This window comes from Calonectris borealis, chromosome 17, assembly GCF_964195595.1.
Source record: "Calonectris borealis chromosome 17, bCalBor7.hap1.2, whole genome shotgun sequence".
NCBI lineage: Eukaryota > Metazoa > Chordata > Aves > Procellariiformes > Procellariidae > Calonectris > Calonectris borealis.
The window spans coordinates 5535844-5550951 of record NC_134328.1 but is presented as its reverse complement, the minus strand read 5'-3'; positions in this window follow the sequence as shown (position 1 = coordinate 5550951).

Below are 15108 nucleotides of genomic sequence, written 5' to 3'. Positions count from 1 at the left end.
TGTTCCTTTTCTCAGAACAGCTGTGAATATACTCGGTTGATTCTGAATTCTCCATGATCAGATAAATACTTACAGTTATAAACTCTTAACAAAAAAGAACTGCAGAATGGCCAAGGGAAAGCATCATTTGCCTCTGCAAGGATCCTGTACATAACTGACCAAAAGTAAATTAATTTTTAAAATAGAAATTAAAAATCATTGCCAGACCCCCGAGTTATGGAAAATAAGCAGCTGTACTGTAACCCAGCACCCAGTGTACCCAGGAGTCATGGAAGAACACGTGGAGAAATGTATACTGTTGGGCTACTGCAGTAGGAAAGGGTTTAATTTAGCCACCTCCTCACCCTGACATGCTGGAGACGGTGTGGAGGCTCCGGCAGCGCATGTCAGGAAATCCCACAGTGACCACCTGATGTATCTATGGGGATATTTCCAAAGTCTTCTCTACGGTTCCACGTTTCTGCTAGGTCAAGCCTTTGAATGCAGATAGTGCTCCATGGATAGGTGAACCCATTTATGTTCTCTCAGTCAAGGGACCCCAGCGCAGAAGTGGCGGATTGCTATCAGTTTAGAGGGAGCAGGAATCTGGGCCTTCTCCAGCTTTCTAACGACAAGTGGAAGCTATATGCAATTTCCTACAGCCGTCCAAAGAGAGCAGGAGCTGAAAGGTAACTTCCCCACCCATGTGGAGGAGTTTAAAGCCTGCTGAGAACTTCCCTCAGCCAAACGTTCGGGCTCCCTGCACTGCAGTGATTTCTGCAGCCTTCTCTATCTTTGAAACATGAGCAAGTTATTGTTGGCGTGCAAAGCTGGCAAAGTGTCATCCCATGATTCAGCGTATCAAGAAGCAAGATAGCATAACGAATCATTGTGCAAAAGGGTTGCGCAACACGGACTGAAACAGTCCATATAAAAGCACTGTTGTATTGGAATGGAAATGGCTTTTTCGTGGAAGATACCCATCTGCCAAAAAAAACGTTGTATAACTAATGTTTTATGAGCAGAAGATCCAGAGGCTGATAGAGGCACCGATGCTAGGACCTCGCCTACTGTGAGACAGACATATGAGAAGATATTTTGCCAGGATGATTTCTTTACAATTGTAACATCTGGTACAGAAGGTTTTGAAAGAGGTTCATGAATTGGAAAGAGGAGAAAAGAAGTCCTGCATCTGATTTAAACTGTACTGTGAATTGGAGATAATCCACTGGAGTCAATGGAGATAACCTGGCACAAAACCATCTTCAGTGCAAGGAGAACCTGAGCCAAAGAGTGTCAATGTACAGAGCCTTACTGCCCATGGGAAAGTCTGCAATACCTCAGGCTACTTCAGCTATCTCCAACACATAACTGTCTTTTCACCTCTGTGGCATTGCCCAATGGCCCCCATCCCCATTAATTCCTCCCCAGGTGCTCTGGCAGGGTCAGACATTGGCATCCTGGGGGATGCCAACACTGCACCCCATAAGGGACCATGCCTTTTGTCTGTTACTGCCCCTCCATCTGCCCTGGGGACGGCTCTCCACTTTGCTAGCTGGTCTCCATCAGAAGAGCACCCTTACGCCCTTTTCCCCAGCCTTTCTTCCTTCCTAGTAAAAAGAGAGCATCACTCCTAGACGAAAGGCTCCAAAAGCCTCTTTTCTTTTACAATTTAAAAAAACATCCATCCTTTAAAAAGACAACTCAATAGGGCCTTCTTGTTGAAAGAACTGATGTCCTTAGAAAGGAAAACCTTCCATTTCAGGATTTTTCAGCTTGCCTTAGATTCGTGGACTACTGGTAAGAAATCTGGCAAACATGACTAAGAAAAGCAAGTCCACACATCCCTTAAGGCCGTTCATCGGAGTGGCTCCTCTGAAGGGGGGCAGCACGGCCTCTGGGAAAACTGTAGAGCTACACCTCACAAAAAATTGAAAGGCACTGGGCTTTCTTTGTAACTCTCACTTGTGAGCTGATATTGCACGACCACCAAGGAGCACGCCTCTGTCCTGATTCCGGGGACGAGGCCTGCCCGCGCCGGCAGCTATGTGCCACGTGGACTGAGACCAGCAACTCGTTTTGCTGAAAAGTCACCGGGCTGTCATCGGATGGTAACGGTGACCGACCCTGGACAGACGTGCCATGATAAGCCAAAGAGAAAAAGCTCTGCAACTCATTAGCCGTATCCCTCTGCATCCTTCAGGCATCCAGTCCCCATCCTCTACTTCTTTTAATTTAGATAATTGGTTTCAATGCCCTGTTTAACTTCTGTTTTCCCTGCCTGTGTTCCCTCTTTGCTTCAGCTTCCTCCCTGCTGACTCCCTGCTTGCTTGCCCAAAGAGCTGTTCTGTCACCATTTTTCATACTTTACTTTCCTTTTATATATGTTGACTGGCTCAGATGCTATTAATTTTATTTAATAAAGATGGGAGACACAGGCAGCGAGGGAGGGAGGGCACACTGTTAAAAATAAGGTAAATAGATCAAACTTTCACCCTACACACCCCAAATTATGGGAACCTAGAAGTAAGGCAGTAGTTAAGGGCCTCAGCCACTTATATTGGCAAACCCATCTTTCATAAGCATGCAATTTAGATTTAATAATATGCTTAATGAATGGTAATTAAAAACAAATTGCAATTAAAACACTATTTAATGAGGTTTAACAGTGATGTGATAGATATGTATCTATCACCAAGTTCAACTTCAATAAATATTTTCTTAAAAACAAACTGGCATTTAATTAGTATGGGAAAAATGTTGCTGTTAAATCTAAATTAAATTAAAATATACTTAGGGCACTTACCCACTTAATAGTATGTGTTAATGAAAAATATTTAAAAGGCTTTTTCTTTTTTTTTTTAAAGGGTGATGGTTACAAGAATTAAATAAAAGGAATTTAATTGATTGCAGTGTATGAAGGCATGATGCAGCCCTACACATAAACACTTCATTGATTTAAGAGTTTCCTAACCCACAATATCTACACTGTGACACATGTAAATGAACAAACAACCTGGCTAGAATTTGAAGTTTAAGATTTAACAAATGCAACAGTTTACAAAGTCATACTCAAAATTCCCACTGCACCTTTCCCACCAACCTTTCCATGTCATTTTATGATCCTATTATCATAAATATCTGAACACCTGCCAAAAATTTTAAAATAGAAATAAAGTGTTTTTTTTCTTCCTGCAGATATAAAGTTTGAATATTTCATAGATCTTTATTTGTTTAGTGGGAGAGGGTGGGAGAAGTAGTTTAGTATTTTGAGCTTAGCATATGTCAACTCTTTTGTTTGAAATGGAGGTTTGTGAAATCTTTATTTCTCATAAAAGGTATTTCAGTAGCTTAAGCCCTGATCCTATCTGTCTCCTGTGCTCCCAAGACTCCTTATAGTGGCTGATACTTTAATTGCTCCAGCACTCATTATGACTTGGACTAAACTCAAATACAATATTTTATAGCAAAAAATAGCTTTTAGGAGAACACAAAATTTTTGCAGAAAACATGGATCCTTAAAACATTTCGTATTTTTGATGAACTGGTTAGAACTGGGAAGAATTCATTTTGATAGAGCCTGTGGAAATGGAAAAAAAAATCTGAAGAAATATTTTATAATTCCTTTTTTACACCTTTCTTTGCTGAGTATTTCAGGACAGAAACTAGGAAAAACCCCAAACCAAAATGTTTTCCTCACAGATATGACCAGGACTACTACTTCTGTGTCTTCACAGTACCTACCACAAGGGGTCTGGTTCACAAGAAGGACACAATAGTAAGACAGATTTACAATATAAATGCAAGTCATTCCCTAAGGCAAAAAAAATTACTTTTCAGTGTTTCACGCTGCAGAAATTTTGTACATAATAACATTGCTGTATAGCAACATATGTCTTATATACAGGTATGTTTTTTATTATCGCTAACAGTATGTAACATACCTATTTGTAGACAAAAACAAGCTTATAAGAAAAAAATGGCACAATATTAAATGTAATTTAAATAAAGAAGGAAAATGCATTGGGACAATATTTGCCACAAGTTCACTGTGACTTCCTTTTCTTCTTTGCAAATGGAAAAGACTTCCAGGAACTAGATTATTAAAAATACAATTTTAGCCCTTAGTTCTGTTCCTCTTGAAGACATCATCAAGAACAGGAGATGATAATCATAAACCTGGTCTCTCTGAATAGCTTCCCACTTAATCCCACCAGCAGCTGCTTGGCTCAAACCTCTTCTTTCTCCTTACGTATCACAAACAGACTAGAACGAGGACTACTAGTTTTAAATTTCAGTTATTTTCTGTTGGATTTAAAGTGCCAGTCTTGGTTTAAAGTGATTGGTCCGATGTTACACAGTACTATTTTATAAAGCAAAAGAACTAGCCGTAGAAAATAGGTAACAGATAAGCAATGTGAGAATGAGTTCCCGCATATGGCATATAATATTATGCCACACATAAACAGAGAGAAATAGCGTACGTACCCAGCCAATTCACAATTGATCCTGAAAGCTTGGATATATTAGTTGCAGAGAGTGAAGGATGTTTTCCTGGCATGTTCCAGCTTCAGATATGATGCGGATAACACTTGGCATTAAATAATGCTCCTATGATTCCAGTTTTCAAGCATTTCACAATCCACTGCTAAATGCAACATCCTGGCTGAAACAAATGACTTGATTAAGGACTTATTAACATTGAAACAGAACTGACTTTATGAATTATGACAGGTTCTACTGTACATGTCACACTGCATCAAAGCTGAAAGCAAAGATATTGTCCTTAATTCAGAAAAAAGCAACTATTTAGTCAGGGAAATACGCACTCCGCAGCAGTAGGCACAGAGAGCGCCTGGTCCCAGCAGGCAGAACAGAAATTCACATCCAGTTTTTCAGTCCAGTGTCTCCTAGTGCACAGTGGTGGCTGTTGTATATCTTACCACGCTCCTACTTGGGTGGAACAAAAAACATTTAACTTGAATAAAATATGTGGGCGTCCCATGAAATTAATAGTTAAACTGTCGTGCTTTGAAGAGGACAACCTTCCTCCACTTTCTCCATTTAAACTGCTTTCTTAGAAGTCAGAAGGACCCAACAGGGACCCTGGAAAGATGATTTATGATATGGATTACTGGATAATGGTGGAAATGCCCTGGTGTTGCACCCAGTTTTGATGCCAAGACTCCAGCTACAATACAACCCACAGCTCAGTGTCACCTTGTCCACAGCATACCCAGTCATCTCATGAAAGCTCCCAGTCACAGACAAACTGTGGAGTTGTCCTCTGAAAAGTCCCAGGGAAATCCATGGGGTTTTGGCTATGTTGGTACCTGCTACAGTAACTATGGTGGTTCAGATGAAATTTTAAGTCAATGAGATTTGTCTTCCTAATCACTTGGGGGCTTTCAAAAATTCCACGTAAGATGCGAGAAAAGAAAAAGGAGATGGGAAACACAGAATCAGAAGCTCTGAAAAATAATTAGTTTAGTGTTGGCTAGGCTGCGCCAAGCTTGCCGGTCATTCTGAGCTAGGAGAGCTAATGCTCTTACCAAGGGGAGAGCAAAGTGCCATTGCTGATGCCACCAAAGATCTAAACAGTCAGGGACTATTCTTCCTCCCTCGTGTATTTTCCACCAAAAATGGCAGAGAGGTGCTGATTAAAGAAAGATAGTGCTTTAACACTCTCAGCTTGTGGCTAGCAGTCTGGCATCTCTGGTGATGCTCAGCTCAGGCTGAGACAAACAGGAGGCCCATGCCAAGTTGTTTTGCAGTCAGTGGCCTGTTGCCAGTGTCATTTTTCACAGAAAGGACACAATACCAGGCAATCTGGCTGAGAATGAATAAAAATGTCATCTGTGTTCGCTCCACTTCAAGGGCTCATGCAGTATTGTTCTCCTCGTGTGCAATACAATTCCAATTGATCCAGCAGACACATCAAAAGATGTTCTCGGGGACCTATTGGTCAGTCTTCCAACCTTGACAAGGAACTTACATCAAACTATTACATTTTATAGCAGTGATTAAAAAAGGTTAATTTCTTTCACGAGCTGGGGATGGTTTATTTTTTGCCTACTGGAAATTTGTCTCTTCTTTCACCCAGCAAAAAAGCACAAGAATTAGACAATGAGACTGCATGGAAAAGAAACATGTTTAGCAGAAATAGCAAACCATCAGATTTGAACACTGCTGGAGATACAAAAGGAAAGATGATTGAGAAAAGGCTGCAAAGCCAAAAAAGCACTGACAAGATTTATCCGCCATCTGCAAAAAAGAAAGGAGCAAACAGAAATAAACACGCATGTGAGAAGGCAAGAGGAATGAATGGTGGTTTGTTACCATGGGGGACCTTTCACTGGCTGAACTCTAAAGACTTTACCAATACAGAAACATGGTTTTTGAAACAGAGTCCACGTAATTTCTGTCCTCAGTAACCGTGGCTGAATAGGCACAGTGAGACAGCCTCATCTTGGGCCCTAACCCCGGAAAAGCATACAAGAGGTACCCAAGGAGCATAAGAATCACGGCTGGCTTTTATGTGTTTCCCTAGCGATGGGTCTCCATGTTTGACTGGCCATTTGCACACCATCTGCACGAGCTGTTAGGACATAAAGTTAGAATAGTCAGTTGTGCAAGATGAAGAGGATCTTTTTTTTTTCCTGGTTAGACTGAATTCAAGATGCTAAGTACTTCTTGAGAGTTGTTCAGCCTCCTCATCTCCTGAAGACAGCAATGCATGTTGGGGGTATTGAGTAACATGCAGAAAATCCCAGACAAAGGGGCTGTACCAGCTGGTACTAATGGGAAAGAGTGGTAGGGAGCTGGGGAAAGAGTAAAGCTCCCTTTGCCGTCTCAGTGCATTCCTGCCAACAGCTACTGATACGATCTGATTCTAAACACAACCCTCAAGACTAGATTTTCGTGCTTGGAGAGAGATGAGGAACAGCTTACAACAAGTCTCCATGAACCCTCATAATGAAGAAACTGTAAATATCAGATACAGCAAAGCACAAGCTGGCAACAGAGGAGAGCATGCATTCCTCACCTGCTGTTGTGCAGGGAAAGAGGCACTGGATATTTAAAATCAGGAGCTTTTTTTCTCATTTCCCATAGAGGGTTCTGCATCCTCACTGGTGAGACAAACATGCTCTGACAGGCAACTCCTTGAGCAATAAATGAATTTATGTCTTGGGAAAGAAAAGAAAAAAAGAAAATCAGAGAATCCCATAGAAGACCTCTGTGTTTTGAAAGCTGAAGAATGACCCAAAGAATAAGAACAAACAGCACTGGAAGAAGTCATGCCCCTTTTCTCCCATTCCCCAAGCCAGGATCTACTCTCCATAAGCCATCCCTGAACATGATTTGGTAACCCCTGAATTAAAAACAATCGCTAGCAGAGATTCCTCCACCTGCCTTAGCCATTAGCATCAGAAGCCGTTTGAATGGCAGCTGCAGGGAAGACATCCCCAGTCAGAATTGTATTCAACACCAGCTTGCTCTGTGGTCTGAAGATACACCTGGCTCCAACCTGTGAGAGGAAGGCCACGGCTTTATATAGTCTGCTCTGCCACCTCACTGCAACAACCAGGCACGGTACCTCGCTGACGCTGTCCTACCCAGAGGGAAAGGGTAGGAATGACAGCACAACGGCAGAACTGGATTCAGTATCCGAGGTGCACTGCACAAACCATACCTGTGATACATCACTTAAAAAGGGGCTGCAGAAAGAAGTTACCATAAAGTTTCCATTCCAAAGCACTAAAATCTTACATTTGCTTATTAAATTTCAGCTGGGGCCCCAGGCAATTGAACAGAACACCGGTCTAGCTACTGCATTTTGCTTTGCTTACTGCTACTGACATACAGCCATAACTTACACAAAGAAATTGCAAAGTCTAGGACTTTAATCTTGGCTAACCATCCCTTCCACCTCTGGCTTTCAGGGCAAAACTGACATCACGTTTCAGGTTTGGTTTTTTTTTTTCTTTCTTTTCTTTTAAAAGTATTATGGGAATGTGGAACAAAAGAAGAATAGCATATCCTCCGTTTAAGAGCCCCTGATTCAAAGACCAGTTGAGACAATGGCAGGATTCTTGTGTATTTTGTAGATATTTAATAATAACCCAATGAGTCCAATTGGAAAGTCGGTGCTCTCAGGGGTGTGCTGGGAACCTGTGCTCCCCCTGCTCGCTGATGCTTTCACATGGCTGCATGCACAGACGTGTGGCATCCCCGCATGTGCTGACACCATGGCAGTGCCAAGAAATCCCCTGCCAGCCTGAAGCTCACACCCGCAGCCTCATTTAGCCGTGCACGCAAGGAGCTGGGTGCTGCTCCTACGTGAATGCTGCAAAATGGGGTCTGAGATGATGAAACTTGTTGCAGTTGTAGTTCCTACTCTTGGCAATCATTTTAGATGGTATAGAGTTTAAAGCCCCGACCCTCTCTCATGTGGTGTTTCTATAATGCTCGGCGCAGCAAGGAAGGATGAATTTTCTAAAAAGTTCAATAAAAATCTGATTTTCCATAAGCTAGGCTTCAGGGGCTCAGGAATTGCCAGCACTAAGTGCTCAAAACCTGTCAGGTCTCAGAAAGGCTTGAAATTGGCTTGAAGATCATGAAAAAATAATAAGAAATGTAGGGGACTTTTTATTTGCTTTTTGATTTTTGAGCCTAGAACAGAATAACCACATCACGTTTCAAGCTCTCTTCCACCACACCATGAAGACTAGAAAAGTGTGCGTTTGCATCTTTATACAAAAGAAGTATGATGGGGTTTATTTTTTGTATATTAAATGTCAGAGTTCAATGAAATAGCAAGATTACAAGAGCTCAGGCTTTAAGAGAATCCCCAAGCATTAATGGAAAGATTCACAATAACGTTACCAGGCTTGGTACCTTTGTACTCCTCCTTCAACAGTCTCCACTCACAGCTGAGGATCTCCTTCCCTCAGGTAGCACTACAGAAAAAGGGTTAAACAGTGGCAAGGAGAGACCAACAAGCTTGTAAAATATGTAGTAAACAAGCAGGCTAACACCACTCAGCTGTTGTTGCGACCCCCCAAAATTATAGTGGATAATTAACATATTAGCCATTCTTCAGCATTTGCTAATTCCAAAGGTTTATTCCGGCCAGTCAAAACCAGAAATAGCACATCTCAAACAAACAACAGGAGCGGCACATGCTGGAATCAAGCAGCAGCAGCAGTAGAGCAAAGAGCTGAAGCGTAGGCTTAACTCTGATGAACAGGAACGCAGACATGCTTAAAAAGTTAAGCATGGGATTAAATACTTTACTGGATTGAGACCAGATGAATTCCGTAGTTAGTTCATTGTTATCATTGCTACTATCAGCATTACTGAACAGAGAACAGTCCATGTTAAAACTGGCTAACCTTTTTCAAAATAATGTTTCCATGCAATTTATCCAGAATATACCGGCATTTACACATTTCAAGTTCATGATTCAAAAGAGCAAGATCAGTGACTATCCAATTTGTTATGACAAAGCTGAGCAGGTCTAGCTACTACTTTGCACCCCAGGAATGTTTTCGATAATCTACAGTACCTTCAGAAAATGGTGCTAAACACTAAATGACGGAGCAGAATGTGCAACAAGTAAACACTAGCAGGAATATTTGGATGTGCAGAGCGGCAGGATGAGGGGATTGTAGGCATTCCTATCTTGTTTGTTTTTAAACACAATGTTCCTGCTGTAAAGAGATGGTTAAGAGCAGATGTTGACATTCGAAACTCTCTTTTTTTTTTTTTTAATTTAAAATACTAATACTGGATAATATTACAAAAAAACGAGAGGATAGTGCTCCTTTAGAGAGATTTATTCTTTACTTTTTTTAAACCGATGGGCATTTCAGATGTTCAGGAACTGTGACTGTAACACATCTGTATTTTTATTTAATTACCTTTTTCCTAAACGAGATTACAACATGGCATGTGGTGTCTTTCAAACGAAACACCTGTAAGTCAGAATTAGAAGCTTCACAACTACCACCGCTTAAGTTCCCAGGGGTTGGGGAGGTGGTGGGGAATTGTTCAGCTCAGACTCAGGGAAAGCTGGCAACCTCATCAGCAGCGTTATCAAGGCCTCTCCAGATCTGAATAGCTTTCCTGTCTGCATATTTTTATATGTATGTATATATATTTATTTATTCATTTTATTTTAAGGCTAGTTCCAACAGGAAAAAAGTAATAGAACAGTGAGAATTTCCTGTGACAGTATAACCAGAGAAAAAAAAAAAGCCCATTAAATAAAATAAACCTAGACAAAGCCTTATGTGAAACTGAAACAAGGCTGAGATTCCCCAGGTGCAACATGGGTCAACTGTCCCTCTTACAGCTCGGCGCTGGAAACGTGCCCAGCTTTTGTAAAAGGTCCCAAAGCCACGGTAGAAGGCTCAAGATGTTGACTGGCCTTGGGCTACACGCTTGGCTGCCGCAGAGGCAGCAATCTTTGTCCCTGACACAGGGCTGGAGATATTTTTTTTTTTTGGTTTTCACCAGTTCTTCCTTCTCACAGGAAAAAGAACTGCTCGGCAGTTGGGGTTTGCACCCTAACATTTTGGCACCCGATTTTTTCTCGCAGGCAAAACTCTATTTAGAAAATGGATTTAAGCCCATCATTCATACTGGTTTCACGCAGCTGGCAGCTTCAGGAGACTGTGGGCTGAAGTATAGCTGCAGAGCATGCTGCAAAGCCCCATCAGTATGCATTTGATCCTATCCTGCACAGGCCAGGACTGGAGAGAGGGCACCCTGGACTCCACATACAATGACAGACTTCTCCAATGAACACCCCAACAAGAATAAAGAGTGGAATCAGATGTGGATCCATGACATTGCTCTGTCTCTTCTCATAAACAAACTCCAGCTCATTTTCTGCAAGTCCCCCAAACTATCTACCAACTGGCAATGACTTCTGAACAGAGTGGATGGAAGACCCAAAAGTAGAATTGCATAATGCCAGTCCCACCACTTGCCATCCTGCTTTTTAAGCCTTTTCCCTTCATTTTAATGGACGATAGAGCAGTGAAAGGGCCCTCTGCAAGAAACAGAGAGTAGGGAGGAGAATCTCTTCCTCCACGTTTTTCCAGAAGCAAGTAAAACCTGTCAACTTTCTCCAGGATCAGTGCTTGTTCAGTGTCATACGGGTGACAAGAGACACATGGTGCTATTGATGCTTGCTTTTTAAATTATTGTTATTATTTTGTATTACCATAGCACCTGTGGAGTCCCTTCGTGGGACGGTAACCCACAGTGACAGACACCATGCAAAGCCAGCACAAACAGATGGTTCTTGAACCAAGGAGCCTTCCCTCCGAGCCAAAAGCCGACAGATGATGTTACAGAAAAGGGGAGTCCATGGAAACCACCAAAGCTTGCATAGTCATCACAGAGCTCAGCACACCAACTTCACTGCTGTGAAGGTTTTATAGCCAGCTTAGAAAAGCAGTTTTAAAAAGAAACTGGGAAGAGAGTAATGAAGCTGCCTTAACAGCACAGGAAAACACGCGAGGGTGCTTTCAAATTTTAAAAACTGGCAATAGAGAGTGGCACCGGGGGCAGATCAGAGGCCAAAACTGACACCTTAACCACAAAAGAAATATATTGGGTGGAGAAAGGCCATGAAAGACCTTGAGAGCAAAGACAAGCAGATTATGCTTGATATGATCAAGAGCAGAGACTTTCAAGAAAGATGCAGCGAGAGGGGTGACGGGCAGGTGAGGCAAATGATCTTTTTTTGCAGCATAAAACACGTGCGTGAACAGGGTGAGACTGGATTTGCCAAGGCCAGAAGTAGCAATGTCATAATAGTGATAGAGGAGCACGATAACGACAGCCTGAGCAACCACGTGAGCCACGAGGGGGGCAGAAGTGGCAGTATTTTAGAGAGGCTACGCAGAAACAAGTGGCAAGAGTTTGACATCGCCTGGAGGCACGGACTAAGAGAGGCATCTGAGTCAAAGATAACGTCCACAGGTCCAAGTAACAGACAGGATTGTAATATTGTCCACGGTGCTTGAGAAAGAGCAGATTTATGGGGAAGAGCCTTGTTTTAGCCATGTTGAGTATTAACTGCCAGCCGGTCATCTGTAAGGGGACATCGGGGGACAGGAACACCACTGAAATGGGAGACACATGTGGTGTAAGCAGGTAGGTCTCCGTGGCATCCACACAGGGACAGAAGCTGAATTTGGGTTTGCAGAGAAAATTACCAAGAGATATGGTGTAGAAAATTAAAGGACAATGATAAAAAATGGGGCCTCAAAGGAACGCTGGGGAGTGCCTGTTTCTACCTCTGCTTTCTTTACATGCTGCTAAACTGCTCCCTCCAGAGAGGGCTCGTCTCTAGTGCTCATAAAAATACTCCCAAGAAAGTACCTGTGTTCTCTCCAACCTTCGTGCCCTCCCTTTTCAGTTAAAATTAAGCAATGGAAAACAGGACAACTTTTCCAGCAAACATGATTTTACAGCACAAGCGTCATCACTCCTCCCTTCCTATTATAATAAGAGTATTTTTGTTTGTTTAAATGGGAAAAACAAACAAAGGAATACATTCCGCAATACATGCCCCTATCCTTCACCCACAGAAACACTCCTAAAACCTGAGGTTTACAGCTCGCTGCCTGAGAACTCCCTTTCATGTCAGAACCCACATTGAAACCTCGGCAGGGCAAAGCGCCTGAGCCAGTGCCCGCCCTCTGCTGCCACCCCAAATTTCCTCCTCCTTCCCTCTTCCTAAACATTGCCTCACCCTCCAAAAGTTCCCCACAAAGAAACAAACCAAAGTTCAGCTTTGGCTTTACATAAATGAAAAAGTGGAGCATTTTACATGATCCTTCACCCGCCACCAACCTGCTCCTTTTGTGAGTTGCAAAAGTCTCACTGACATAGAAGCAGCGATTATAAGGTTGGTCCCGAAGGCAGATATGTGCCAAAATAGACGTTATCCTACGTACAATTACCAACGACCTGCTGCACAGCGCTCCTAACTCTCGCAATGTTTTGGCAGCAGTCACTGTGTCCAGTTCCACTTCAAAGCTACCTCTGTGCTTTCAGAATCACGGTAAGTGCTCTCTCTAATTACTACACGTTTCCAGTATGTTTTTAATCATCATCATTAAGGGAATGAACATAACCCACTGAGATACAGAAGTGTAAACATGAGCAATAATTATTCCAACCTCTTCATTGGTTTCAGGTAATGATCACACTATATATTTAAAGCTGCTGCTCAGTTTATGATGGTCTGGTTTAGGATCACGTTATCCTGGGTGTTTCTGGTTAAGGCCAACTAAAGGTTAAGGTCTGTAAGGGAGGGGAAAGCATATTTTAAAATTATTTTAAAAGCTTTTAGTTATTTAAAGTCAATGCCTGTGACCTGTTAAGAATCAGCAAAGATGAAGACATCTGCCTTATGCTATTCCAGAGTAAACAGATCTGCTGCCGAACTATAAGACAACTTAAAGTTGGAATTTCAGTTTAATTTATGGTAGACATGCCACTGGCATTTCTCAGTGTAGAAATGGTCATGTTAGTTTTAATCAAGCTACCACGGGTGCTAGAAGCGCTCTAAACACAGCAGCCCAACACTCACAGATGTGCTAATATTTGTCCTAGTTTTCAAGAAACGAGTGGGAGAGGAAGGGAGAGCTTGTCATTAAGGCATGACTTTGAAAGGGCCTCTAAGGTCATCGGTCAGTGCCACGCTCACCAAACGTCCCATGTAATACAGTGTCCTTTATTATACTCTTCAACCCTATCTCCCATAAGCAAAGTATACGGGGTGTAGTTTTTCCCATATAATGTTGTAGTTACTGGTCACTTCTCGGGCCACCCAGCTGACACGGCTAGGCTACGTGCAGATAAATACTATATGCTCGGAGCTCACCTCTCGCTCGCCTGCCTGACTGCGACCACAGCGGAGCGTGCAGTCACCCCGCGCATGCATGATTTCTCAGCCTCGGGACTGTCCCAAATTTAACCGTTTCAAATCTGACTCATCTGACATATAACAGGGACCTACAGCCTCCCAAATCCTTAAAATAAGCTTGAGGGTTTAAACACATGAAAAGGCTACCCAAGCGCTTGCTGATGCGCGGTAAATGTCTGTATACATCACTTAATGCACAGCAAGTACGAATTTGAGCCAGTGTAGCTGTTTTTCTTTGAAAGTTTAAGTAACATAAAAGACGTCACATTTGCCACGGACGCAAGCCGTGAATGTCTGATTTTGTGTGTCTAACCCTAAGCTACAATCTTTCCTGAGCAAAACTGTCTGAATTGTTTTCATCAGGAGGTATGTTTTGTTTGGGGTTTTGTTGTTTGACTACTATTTTGTTTGTGTTTTAAAAAAATATTTTTCCTTGTTTTTCAGTAAAATACCAGAAATGGAAAATTATTATTGACATGGTTTTAAAACCTCATGATTTTTTTTTGTTTTTCTTGGTAAAATATAAAGGAACTATCTGGCCACTGGAAAGTTTGAAATAAATACAATATTTGCAAAATACCTTCCAAAAACTTTTTGATGACCTTCCACCAGACCCGTTCCAGTTTATCCTTGGCTCTGATGTGGAGCGCCTGGGTGACCTTGTGACACAATTTTCTTTGCCACTATTCCCAATTTGTTGAGATAATAGGAATTCTAGGCTCCAAATAAGTGATTTTTCATCAGAAATTCATCAGATCAAAGGTTACTGCAGAAATATATCGGTTTTGAATAATTACAGCTTTTGTGGGAAATATTTCTCCAGTTCAAGATGGAGATTCCAACGAAAAACAAACAAAAAACCACTCAAATCATCATAATAGCAATAATAAAAACCCCCAAACAGGCTATTTCAAACTATACAAAGGCTTTGTTTTTTCACAAGCTATCTGGCAGAAATAATAGGCCAAGCTTTGATCACGGCCGCAAAGGTGGATTTTCATTGAAAGTGCACGAACACCACCCACCATTCATGCCCAAACATCTAATATGTAAACGAAAATCATTAGGCATGTACTCCAAACAGGCTGACACCCACTTTCATGGGTGCAGTCCAAGGCATGTCCCAAACTGCTGCACGAAGTTGGCAGAGGCACAGAGGGCTCCCATCACCCCACTGC